At 35.9% G+C, this 13,163-nt stretch overlaps 1 protein-coding gene across 4 annotated transcripts in view; it reads right to left on the bottom strand.

The window, feature by feature from the left end:
- Positions 1-13,163, bottom strand: part of LOC579742 (neuronal cell adhesion molecule) — a 164,958-nt gene that overhangs the window by 96,401 nt on the left and 55,394 nt on the right. For all 4 annotated transcript variants that reach the window (XM_030972696.1, XM_030972701.1, XM_030972700.1 and 1 more), the window contains exon 4: positions 11,652-11,746. The gene's annotated coding sequence lies outside the window, so the exon portion shown is untranslated. The remainder of the gene's footprint in view (positions 1-11,651; positions 11,747-13,163) is intronic.

The following is a 13,163-nucleotide window of genomic DNA, read 5'->3' as shown; positions in this document are numbered from 1 at the left end:
CGTTCCCATTGGGGAACTGCAGAAGCATGAAAACAGTCATCCCAAACATTTTACAAAAAAAAATGAGTCATGACCAAACGAAGCGTGTCTTCCACCACGCTTCTACCACCACTATCGTGCCCTCCTATCTCCGCACTTTATCCTTGGATACACCGTTCTTTGATCCCCCCTGGCGGGACCCTGCAGGGATGGTACAAAAGGATCTACAAGTTCATTGACGACATATGTACAATGGAAGCTGACAAAAAGCACCAGTGTTTTTCACTTTTGACTCAATTGGCTGACGAAGCTCATCTCTTTTTATGATTCCAGTTCAATGCATCTGCATGTCTGCTAGGTATATTTATAGGACAACTAAGATTATCATCAATAGAAACCAAAACGTTGTAAATTATTTGCGGTTTATTTTTCTTTACAGTTTTAGAATCAGGATGTGAATACGCCAATCAGTCAGTCACTTGGTATGATGATTCATCATCATAATTGTCTATTTCATAAACACAAATAACTGTCAAACTATGTGCATTTGTTTGACATTGTTTGGGGAATAATGTATTTTGTATTTAGATATATGCTTCTTGCAAAGTTATTTACCACATCATATGGATCATATTATCTATGACCTAGTTACTGCCTCATTATTTATTACAGAATATTATTGGATGAGTGCAGTTTCAACATTTGACTAGGAAGTAAACAGTGCAGTAAACATTTTATAATTTGATATTTGCATAGGATTATGAAATCACTACTAAAGTCAATGAGGCTTTTCTATTGTTATTGTCCTCTGAGTGATTTCTATACCAAGTTTTGTCTTCCAAATCGACATCGTTGGTTGCCTAATGTTCCTTTCATAATTATGATTCATGTGGTTAATAGACAACTTGATAATAAAATATATAAAAATATGATTTATGCATTTTCTCCTCAAATAGTACACACATCTATCTCAGAACTATATCTTATATATCTGTTGAAAGCCACAAAAGAAGTTAAAGATAAAGTTGAGTTCTGGTCATACGATTGCAATTTGAAAGAAACAGTGTGGAATGGATCTGAGAAAGTTGATCATATAGCTTATAAGTATTGATATGTACTGCAAGGTTCTGGTCTTTCTGGAATCATCAAAATGATAAGAAATTTAGCACAAACATGTGGCATAAAAATGAGGCCTGAATTTTAAGCTGTTACATCATAATTATTTAGAATATGAAGTCAATTGAGATTTGAGGAGCCACGCTTTTCAGGGAACATCTTTTCTCAGATGTTCTTCCACACTTGCATGATAACAATGAAAATGCTCATGAATCATTTTCCACCTCTCCCCAGAACTAAACCTTTTCTTTTAAGTACCGTATATGATTTAATGCCCTTCTGGATCTCAGCAAACAACAGGTCCTCATATTTTCTTTCACACTTCTCTTCATGTCATTTTCATACCAGTCTACACTATCATATTTCACTGAAGACAGAGTAAAGAGCATGATTTACAGAGCAAACAATATATTCCAGGGATGACCTTGTTGTCATGGTGATTATATTAACCCTCTTCTTATTTCATGCAGCATGTAATTGGCAAGCATGCACATATCAGTTTGCTAAGAGGCAAGGAACTATTTGTCTTTTATCATGAGCTAATATCGTAACTGACATGGGCAGTGTGTACCTTAGTCATTATCTGAACTTTTCAACTTGCCGCCGCGATGTACCTATTCCCAGACCTAGCAGTGCTATCAGATGAGAAGAGAAAGGGTGGATACGTGCAATACACAGGTATAGAACCAGCAAGCGGTAGAATTCAACTTAATAAATTACTCCGCATATTTACAGACTGGATTGGCCTTCGCTTCATGGGAGAGCCAATTTAGTTCAATTCGTATTTGATTATTTCTTTCTAACACGTACCCTTGCATCAAAGCATGCATTAACACTAATTTTCTGGACTGAACTTGGTGAAATTTAATTGCTTAGAAATTACCATTCATGTAGACCTATTGTTGATGTAAAAGTGTGATATCAACTGTTCAAAAAAGGGAAAGCTATATAGTATGTGAATCACAGTACAAGTATTACTTGTACTTTGGAAGTGACTGACTGTGAGAAAAGAAGACAGAAAGGGGGTGAGAGAGAGAGAGAGGGGGGGGGGGGGGGAATATTTGGTATGACCCTAAAAAGAAGATAATCAGCCTCAATGGAGATGCTCAGTGGCTATGCATGGTCTTATTTTGGAAGATGGAGAAAATATTTTCATTCTATTTCCCCTGACTTAGTTTCTACTTTTGCCCCTATTATCACAACAGAAAAATAATTCACATGCTGATAAAACTCAGCACATCATTTTCTGTCATTTTACACTAGTTCCCCTGCCTCATGAACATGAACATTGCATGGACTTGAGACATACATGGATTGAAAACAAACCATCAAGAGTGATTGGTTCTCTGGAAACTGAGAAAATGTATACTCTAAACATATGTCATCATCACTCGCTGGTTCATCTCTCTACAAGAAAACATTAGATTTTAATACAAGCTGACTTGGGCATCAAGAGAATAGAGATATCTGTAATGAGGAATAGTTCAATAATATTGGAGTTTATTTTTTAGTAATGATTCCATCTTCTTTCAGAAAATTGTGATTCTAATTGATTTTCTTTCTATAAAGTGTAAAGGTAAGTAAAATTTGCACTTTTTGTGAAAGATGAAACTTCAGATATCAATGGTATTTCTTGTGGATGTCTAGATATTCTTGTCGTATGAAACATCTTTACCGATATGCCTACGGTACAACTCAGCAAACATTGTATGCTGTATGTAAGTCAAAATGAGATATGATAATGCAGCAAAAGATGTACCCCACACTATTACAAAAAAAAAGCATCAGATAACAATTTGAATATCCAATCATCTCATGCTAATGTGAATTACAACGATTACTCATCATTGCATGGAAACATCCCACAATAAATTATGCAAAGTTGAATAAGATTTCAATCTAGTTGGAGTATAGCTGCATATATATATACAGACAGTGGTATAAGGAGACAGATCGAGATAGAATAGGCAGACATGGGGAAGGGTTTGAATTCAATCTGTCAGTGCAGATAACAAATTTCATTTAAGAAGATTAAACTGCCTCTGCAGAGCGAGCGGGAAGTGATCTTGTCCGCCCGTCTAGGCGCACATGTAGCTAGAAGTGACAGTTTATGAGAGTAAAGTGCAGCTACAATAAAAAAAGGGCAGGGGCGAATAGAAGGTATATTATATAAGGTCAACCCTAACACTTATCTTTTCTATATATAGCCGTGCGATACAAAGAATATGAATATATGAATATGCAGCTGTGGTGTCCATTCCAATGATGGAAAGCAATTTTTCATAATGGTGCTACCTAGTTTTTCTATTGCACACTCTCTGAAGACTCTCTGAAGAGAATGTTATGGAAATGACAGCCTGAGGAACATTTGCTGAGATGCTACATGAAAGTAAACAATCACAAGCATCACATCCACATTCCTTCCTGTAATACACATTTGACATGTCTATTTACAATACATTGGAACCTCACTACAGAGGACACTGCATATAACAAATTCTCTTTATAACAAGGTTTTTTTTTTCTGGTTCCACATCTTTGTAAGCTATTGCTTTGCAGCCCTGAATATAACAAGGTTTCACCACAAGAAGGTTAATAATATCCTTGGTCCCAAGCAGTTATAATAAGGTTACACTGTACTGTCTTATAATGAAATGTTGGCATTAAATCTCCCTTATTAACATCCCCCCTGCAATAATTACAGAATGGACAAGTTAATCAACCCAGTCACCTCCTCATGTAACATTCATTCCCATCATGTTCCCCCAACAAATAAATTGTTGATTTGTCTGGGAGTCCTCTTCCTCCTCCTCCTCCTCCCACACGTCGGCTTGTCTGTAGCCTAGAGGGGAGCAGATTCTCATCTCATCCATCTCAAGTCTACATTTACATGGCTCTAGGTTATCAAAGGTTAACTTGAATTTCCAAAGAAAGAACCAATTTCATTGCGTAGCTGACAAACAAACAAACAAAAAGAAAGTGACTGTCAAGCAGTGGTGGTATGAATGAAAGGAAAATGGAAGCCCTGTTGAATTCAATGAAGCCCTTTCTATGTTAGGACTATTTCTTTTAAAGCCTCTCTGAAATCAAATAAAAGCGTTAAAATACATCATTTTCTGCAACAATGGGATAGAATTCCGTGAAATTTTTAAAAGCTGTCTGTCAAAGACAATCAAATTGAATTGAATTGAATTTCTTTATTGTCATGCACAAATAAAAGGAAGGCATACAAACAAAAAAATCGTCTTAGGACAATGGAATAGCTAGCAAGCCATAAAACAATTGTGATTTTGTTCAGCATTAAACTTATCTGAAGATTGAAGAAAATAATGAAACATAGCCCTTCATGATCAAAGCAACAGGAAGAAGATTTTAAAAGTGAAAGAACTTACGATAGAAAAACAGATGTGACAGGTATCCAAATAGGTATGGAATGATGTCATAATAATTCAGAGTTTGGTGCCAAATAATGGATCAGTGACAGTGATACTGTTATTGCACATCACATGAATTTCCCGTTTTCTTTTAGACTATGCAATAATCTCTCATAGTTTGACAATTGACATCATGCTTCCTTTTCTTTGTTTTCACAGTTTGTTTTTACAGATTGATGGTAATTCCTCGACAATTCAGCTTTCATCCTTTCCTCTTTTGGACTTAATAAAACAATGATTTCTCACATGGTTAAAGCAATGAATACTTTCTTCCTTTTTTGTTTGTGCTAATAGTAATAGCATTATGTCATGTGATTATTAAGAATGAAACTGTCATGCACATAATTTACTTTTAAAGAACACACAACTTCCAAATCTTTGAAGCTCAATACAAACTTTTTGTTAATGGAAAGTGGGTTCTTTTGCATATTCATATTTCCATAAATCACCTGTTCAGGCCCATTATAAGTCTTGCTATTTCAACTTTTAAGTGATGATTATCAAACGTAATGTTCCCAGATTTCCATGCCATTTTAAATTGAAAGCAAGCACTCCTTAGTTCTTCATATCGTAAACAATTATCCAGTAACTCTTTTCAGAAATGTTTGGAAGTTAAAAAATGAGGTGAACTTATTTTCTCATTTGACCCTGCCATTCTACATTCAGGCAGCCTTATACTATATGATTCAATACATTTGTTATCTTTGCCATCAACCTCTTTGCAATCCGACTTCATACATGTGACAGGAACATGCGCTCAACTGTTGTTGCCATGACAAAAAACATCCCACGCTTTTGAATGAACCCAGCTCCATGCCTTGGTCGTATTACCCTAGGTCAATATTCCCTAAATAGGCAGGAGAGGATATATGTAAGAAAAACAGAGGAGACTTGATCTTTCTTTGAAGGTGAGGAACTCATTTGGATGAAAGATTGGAAGGGGAAAAGACCTGGAGGAGACTGGGGCTGCATTACTGGTCTATCACCAGTTAAGTCATATCACCATCATTACTGTTAATATTCTCTCATTCAGGAATGAATCGGAAATAGAGATTTGATCATTCTCCTGGTTGAAAAAGGAAGGACAATTTTTGGTAGGTTCCATGGAAGGACCAAAAGGAAAAGAGACCTAGAAGAGACTGGAGCTGACTAGTCTATCAACACCATCACTGCCAATATTTTTGATGATAAGAAACAAAAGAAATGTGATCATTCTCCCACATAATTGGAAGGAAAAGGACCTGCAAGAGCCTAGGACCTTGCAAGAGACTGACCGGTCAATCACCACAACAATCATCATCATCACTGTCAGCTCTCAGCTTAGAAGATATTTCACACCGTTTCATAAACAAGGCGTTAGATCCTCCAGAATTCTCCGCATATCTTATTCAGTCGCTTTTGAGCTTGCACAAATATCTTCTGTTTAAAAAAGATTTTTCTTCTCTTTATTATGGCTGTGAGAAAGGGTATCTGTAGCCCTCTTCACATTGCTTCGTAAACATAGCATGAACATGCTCATATATGGTTCACATGCATGGATTGCTATCATATTACTTTTAAGCTGATGTAAATGTTGTTTAAGCTTGACACCCCGTGGGACTTATAGGGTTAATCCACACAATCTATTCACACCACTTCATAAAGACTCGTTTGGATATATATATATCTAAGATTGCGTTTACATTAGAGAAACTCTAATGACGCCATACAGAAATTCCCTAGGTCTGATATTATCACAAACTGCAAATCGACTGTCATATTGCAATCCTTTTCTGGCATGTACTATTAATATTTTTTCAATTAAAAGTATTAACTTGGTTTTTCATTTATGATGATATGAAGACAAATGTGCTACAATGCAAAGAAAATGGATTTTAAGCTACAGACAGTGCAAAATGTAATGTTTTCCTTATCCATTAAAACTTCAATATAAAGATTTTCCCGGCAAGTATGTTGATCTACAAAACTCAGTTGGAAAAAATTAAGAGGTGTGCAAATAATACAGTACAGAATCTGAATTTAACAAAGACTGGTCTATAATGCACGATTGCACAATATGAAATACATGAGTAATGTCTAGCGTGCCAGAAAAGTTTTATTGATTTGCTATACAAGATGGACGATTTGGCGAAGGAAGACAATCTTGGGAAAAGTACACAACAGAATTAAAGTTGTGGGTGAGTGAACCTAAAGATGTCTGTATGCGTCATACTTGCCATTCACTCAAAGGAAGAAAAGAAAAAAGACATGTAAGTCAGGGTAGGAGAGGTAGAAGTAGGATTTGTCATTCACAGTATTCACCAATTTGCATGATGACATCAAAATGGCATTGAAACAAGACTGGTGTCCTATCAGATCTTTGTCTGGATGAATCCTCTTCTCTCAGGTAAGTTCAAGGTCAGTGATGATGACTAAAGGGTACCGATCGAAATAAATCTCATTACATATCAAGCTGTGTTGAAAATTACCTTCGTGAACATGCTCATACAAATCTGAATGCCCTTATTCAGGAAGTATATGTATCTCAAATATGATTTGAATGATAGTAGTCAATGCCTTAGGGCTTACTATGAAATAATGAATATATAAATATGACATTGACTAAAAAGATCATCTCTTCATTTGACATTGACCTCATTTTTAATACAAATAATGAGTAATTTGATCAAATGCTAATAATCATTGGAGTTGGACTAGATATATTTACATACCGGTAGATGAATTTGTTTGACATTTGTACTTACAAAGTCATATGGCAATGTGGATTACATATACTAGAGAGTTAATACAAAAACATATCTTTCTGTTTCTGGAAATGAAATAGATTTCACTTTCAAAGTATGTGTTTGAAGGGCCTAAATAAGACAGGTGATTAGAGGCTATATTAAAGCCATGTTTAACTGCAGGTGGGATTAGTTTAAAAGTGACACATGGATGACAAAACTGATGAACATTCATAGGAATATCTTGTGAGAAGCAAAAAAACAATGGGTGCATGATGAATACCTCACACAGCATGAAGCCCTCATATAAGCTAGGTAACTGTACAAATTGGACATTTTCAAGTTCAATAATGCAATATGTTCATGAGTACAAGAGGACGAGAGCTCTAACGGTTGTATATATTTCATGATGACAGTCCCACATGTATTATTGGACGGTATGTTTTCAACAAGTCCATCAAGCTGGCTATAGTTGAATGCTTCTAATTCGGACCATGTGTACTGTGGTTGTTTATGGGAATAAACATTGATGGAGACACTTTGTTGAAGTCTGAAAAGTAGGACTGTGGGAAAATTTGGACCAGCGCAGGAAATTTTGATGGAAGATGACGATGACTCTTCATGTAATTTGAACACCATTCCAATTTATTCCAATTTATTGTCCTCTTTCTCCTGATGAGATTTATTTTGTCCAATCAATTTTCATAACTCTCTCCCAAATGTTTACTCACTCTAGGCAAGATTATGAAATGTGAACTTGACAAAAATATTAAAGGCTTAGAAAGTTATGTATTTTATAGACTTTTAATGAGACTAGGTCTGACCGCTCTACATCCAATCAACAATAAAGGTTGTTGGGCTTGCTCATGCAGTCGGGCAGAAATCCAAACACAACAAGAAAGTGCTTTTTCAGCTCTGTGAGGCTACTATTAACCAATCATGTGAAAATACGAGTTTCACACAAGCTTAGTTAGTTTTGATATAAGAACAATGTAATAAGCCTTAAAGTGTAATGAAGGATTGTGTTACTTCAAGGGGCTGGGTAAAGCACTGCCCAATGTTGTAGCAAGGTGAGCGTTGAGAATGTTGAGGCATTACTCATGACTGGAAGTCAACCACGCACAGCTCACAAACAACAGGTGGCAGCAATTGTTGCCAACTTGTCAGTGTCATGAATTATGAGTCAAGGTCATGTGAATGTAATACCTAAATTACCTTGTCCAGCTGCAGGTCAAAATGTCAAGAAAGAGCCAACAAGTTTCAAGACCATGGTTTTTATACTTTTCAAGAGAGATTCAGGAATTCTAAACAGGAGTTGTTAACAAGATTCTTTGAGAAGCCTCATGATCTACTGTAAATCCCAAAACATTTGTCTACTGTTCCTAGTGGCCCAGGATTGTGATAGTTTTATGCCACAAAATGAATTAATCATTAACGTCATAAAAATCATAACACCATGTTCTAGCAATTCTAGAAAATGCTAGCAATGAAACAATCATCATAAACAACTTCTTAAGTTTCATGTTGCAAAAGTTTTTTTTGTTTTACTATCGATGGTGAAGGTTGAAAAACCTGAAATTTGACCTAAGATGTCATTATGTCATTACATTGACAAACTTTGTAGTTTATTCTTGTGTATCTCAAATGGCCTATGCATAAATGTAGCTCATCTTTCATCGTACCAAATACTGCTAAACACTGCATTGAAAGGTGAGCTTATAGAAGGCCTCTAAGTGAGATGACAACTATGGGAAATTCACACTCAAAGGTCAAAGGTTGACAGTTCAGAAAATCTCTATAACTTCAAAATATGTACTTGAACTGCCAGAGATGCCCCCCCCCCCTCTCTCTCTTTCACACATCACAACCTGTCAAAAAGATGCTCTCCGACCTTCCTACAACCTTTATCAACCTTTCCTTTGAGCTTTCTTCTCCCTCTTTTTCTTCTTATACACTCTCACTATCCATCCATCCTTTTCAATCCCTAATTCTGCATCCAACATGATTCATGTTTCTCTTTTCACAATCTCTTTTCAACTGCTCTCCTGTCAACATCTCTGGATTAGATGTTTTAAATGTGCCAATTTCACTTTTCATGAACTAAATTTCCCTTTCCCTTGCACACTTTTATAATGTTTGTTCTTTCTCCTTTTATTCAACTTTTTCTTTCATCTATAAAAGGAAAAAAAAATCATCATCTCATCCTACCTTTGAGGCTGTCAACATGGTCAAAGAAAAAAGTTTGACTTTACATACATACATGTAAATCAGGTCCAGTCAATACAATCTGGATATGGGACTTGACAACTGACATAAACTTGATGGTTAATAAATAGCTTGTTAGGTCAAAGGTCATGTAATAGATTCCCACAAGTGGATTGGTCACAAGTACTCCCACACATTGCTATCATCTCCATCTCTCTCTCTCTCTCTCTTTCTCTCTGTCTGTCTCTCCCCTTCTTCACTTTAAGCACATATAGCCCTTACACAACACGAATGGTTCAAAATCCATATCAAATGCTCGATATCAAACTAGATACAAAACTGGAAAGATCATGGATATTTCAATATATCCTTCTGCACAAGCAAGGATACTGACCCAAATTTAAATATTGTCCATCACTTAATAGAGGGAATACAAAAATCGTTTTTACTTTTGATAAGTAATTAGATCGGAAGATGCGCAAACTTTGTTCAGTACTTTTAATGTACTGCAAACTGAATTTCAGTTCAACACCTACATTACCGACAAACACTTCTCATCAAATTAATCAAACTCATGCCTAGAGCTGCCATGATGCTTCTATTTTTCTTCTGTCTGTCGTAGTGTAATATTATACCCCATAATCTGTACTCATCTCCAAACATATTACACTCCATATCATTAATTAGCAGTCCTGCAGAGACTGCTCGCTACCAGCGTATATACCAGTATTTAAGCCGTAAATCAATTACGATATCATAACCAGCAGCTAATTAAACCGCTATATGAAGTATCGATGGTTGCTAGTATATATGGACGAGACTTGTCTTTCAATACTTCTGATTCCAATATGAGATACTTTTGTCCCGAGTATGACTCATTTCTGCAACGATTTTCTCATGGCTGCGGAATGAACAGTATACTGTGGTGAGCTAGCCCACGCTACATGTTGCAGATTGGAAGTTCTGCTTCAATAGAATAATAGGTAATTTGTGTACATAACCTAGAAGTAATGGCCATCAGTCATAGGCCTTCTAGCTCTTTCTCTCTCTCTCTCTCTCTCTCTCTCTCTCTCTCTAAGCAACAAAAGACTTGCAAATATTAAAGGCATGTTTCATGCTGTGTATTATGCATGTATGCTTGAGAAGAACAAAAATTAAAGAGGTCAAAAAATGTTAATAGGTGTAAGATTATATTGTTATAGATTGTAAGTGTACATATAAAGGGTGATCCATATTTGTCAGTGCAAATGAAAACACAAAAAGGTGATGTATAATGGAGAACTATCGGAGTAAAGATCCAATTCAATTCAAATGGAAACAACAACAAACAAAAAATCAATTTCTATAGATATTGTAGAGACTGGGTCAATACTGTCCACTAAAACTGTGCATATTCTTTGATGTGCCATGATAATTATAGTCAAACTGACACTCTTCCAACAGGTTCTAGTATTGTAGTTTAAATAATTTTCATCATCTGACATCTCTGTTTTATAATCTTGATATAACCCAATCCAATTGACCATTATCACAGCTGACTTCACAATTTCAATCTTCATACCTACAGGCAAAGAGAGCCTGTCACATCCAATATTTTGACTAAAACTTACTCAGGAGAAAAAAGTGAAAGAAAAAAAGAGCTAAATCTGATATAAGAAGAAAGAATAACAGTCAGGATAAAAGAGAACCTTGTTGCTCTATGGCTGTGCATAGAGGGGAAAGAGAAGCCATTTTGTTTTCTTATACTATTGTATCCTTGCTCTAAAGCTATTCAATCCTGTCAAGGATTTGGAAGATGAAAGTAGGTAAATTTGATTGAACCTTGTGACTTTGAGAGAGAAAAAATATGTTTAGAGGATTTCTAAAAAATTGTTTGGAAATTCATGGATTTTGAAGAAGGTGAAAAGATAAGAAAGCTATGTATGACGACGTTGAGATCGTAGGTTCAATGTACATGTAATACATGTCGAAGGACCAACCTTCTTCATGAAATCTCACTTTGAATAAGTGATAACAGATGACTTCATCTTGAAGACAAAGCCAACAATCATCTGCATGTAGCTTCTCTTCTTCAAGTTTTTAAAATCTTCGCACATGCCAAACAGCAAATGGCAAATAGGACTCATTTAGTCTCCATCTCAACAATTTCATTCCATTTACAAATAAAATATGAAAAACATTAATGAAAACTTACCTAATGAATGATAGTTTTCCAGTACAGCAATAAGGGTATAATTTCATCCAAGAATCAAGTCCAAGTGGCAAGTACCTGGCTTTTCAAAATCTAACCTTGACGGCACAAAGAACCAAAGTAGAATAATTTATGAACTTCCTCCACATCGGCATTTTTAGCAGGAAGATCTCAATTTGTAATTATATCACTGTAGAAGGAAAATTTACCCATTTAAACGATGAACTGGATTTTTCTGTTCAACCACTACAATAGTACAGAACCAAAACAATTTTTTAAAGGTGATGGTTCAAGCAGATTGTATTTATTGACACTGCCCTTTTGCGGAGAGCCTATTTCCACGGATGCACTTTTGCTTGCTGACTTGGGTTAGCAGCTCTTCTCCTCTGAAATGCACATTGAAACAAAGAGGTTGTGCACAAGCAATCAGCAAGAAGAATCTACAAATAACTGTAACATGGCAGTGTTCATGGAATGTAATTGGATAAAGAAAAAACAGTAAGCAGATCAACGATGCTGTATTACTTAGTGTTTTTTAAGTCACTTGTCTATATAGCTAGGTTCCTTCCTTGTTCAGAGATGCAATTGTCTCAATCTTCTGCTAGCCCGAGAGTATAAAGCAACTCACATCATCATTCTTCTTGTAGACTTCAATCCAATAAACTTTAACAGGATTGCATATAACCTTTAAGAATCTTTTATCTGCTATGCATATGAAATAGAATAAAAGATGTGAAGTTATCCGAAGGCTGGTTTGAAATACAAATGTAGTGACAGAGAAGAGATAACTTAATGGGGCTATCTTTTTGAAAAACGGGTAATTGCTTTATTTGTATTGTGCCCATGAATTGGAAATGGTTCACGAGTCACCAATGCTAAATCACAATGAAGTGATGTCTACCCAAGGGCAAATTGATATAATTATCCTCCCAATCTTTTGTATAAAAAGGGCAATATTTTGAGAGTAAAAAAATCTTCATCTTTGTTAAGAAGTGAGTAGGAGTGTTTGATGACAACATTACAAATCGAAACGCCTCTTAAATGGTATCTATTGACAGAAATACTCTGAAGAGGTAATATTTTTGGCCTAGCTTTAAATTGCCACAACAAGTCAAAGCACTGTTGGCCTAAATACATATTGAGTGCTAACTGGAACAGAGGTTTATGGGGGTGTTTATGCTGACACCTTGTTGTACCCCTAGGAAGCTACAGGGCACCATAATGTATGCATCTTCCTAGGATCCATGAAACAAACCCCCAAACAATCCTAAAGTAAAAAATTGATTCCCAAATGTTTCCAAAGCCACAAAAGAATACACAAAGGTAGCCGGGAATTGGCTCACCTAGTTCATACCACGATTTCCAACTTCCTACCAGGAGGGAAATGTTCTAATGCGAGCAGGAAACACACCCCTCCAGGCAGGAAAACATTGTTAAAGGGACTGGAAGACAAAGGAAGATGGTATGGACAGAGGGTTTTGAATCTCTACTGGGAGGGATTTAACTTCTTCAGTC

The sequence above is a fragment of the Strongylocentrotus purpuratus genome, unplaced genomic scaffold, assembly GCF_000002235.5.
Source record: "Strongylocentrotus purpuratus isolate Spur 01 unplaced genomic scaffold, Spur_5.0 spur5_scaffold_6, whole genome shotgun sequence".
NCBI classification, from domain to species: domain Eukaryota; kingdom Metazoa; phylum Echinodermata; class Echinoidea; order Camarodonta; family Strongylocentrotidae; genus Strongylocentrotus; species Strongylocentrotus purpuratus.
Note: the sequence above shows the minus strand (reverse complement) of the source record. Positions and strands in the feature narration are given on the sequence as shown.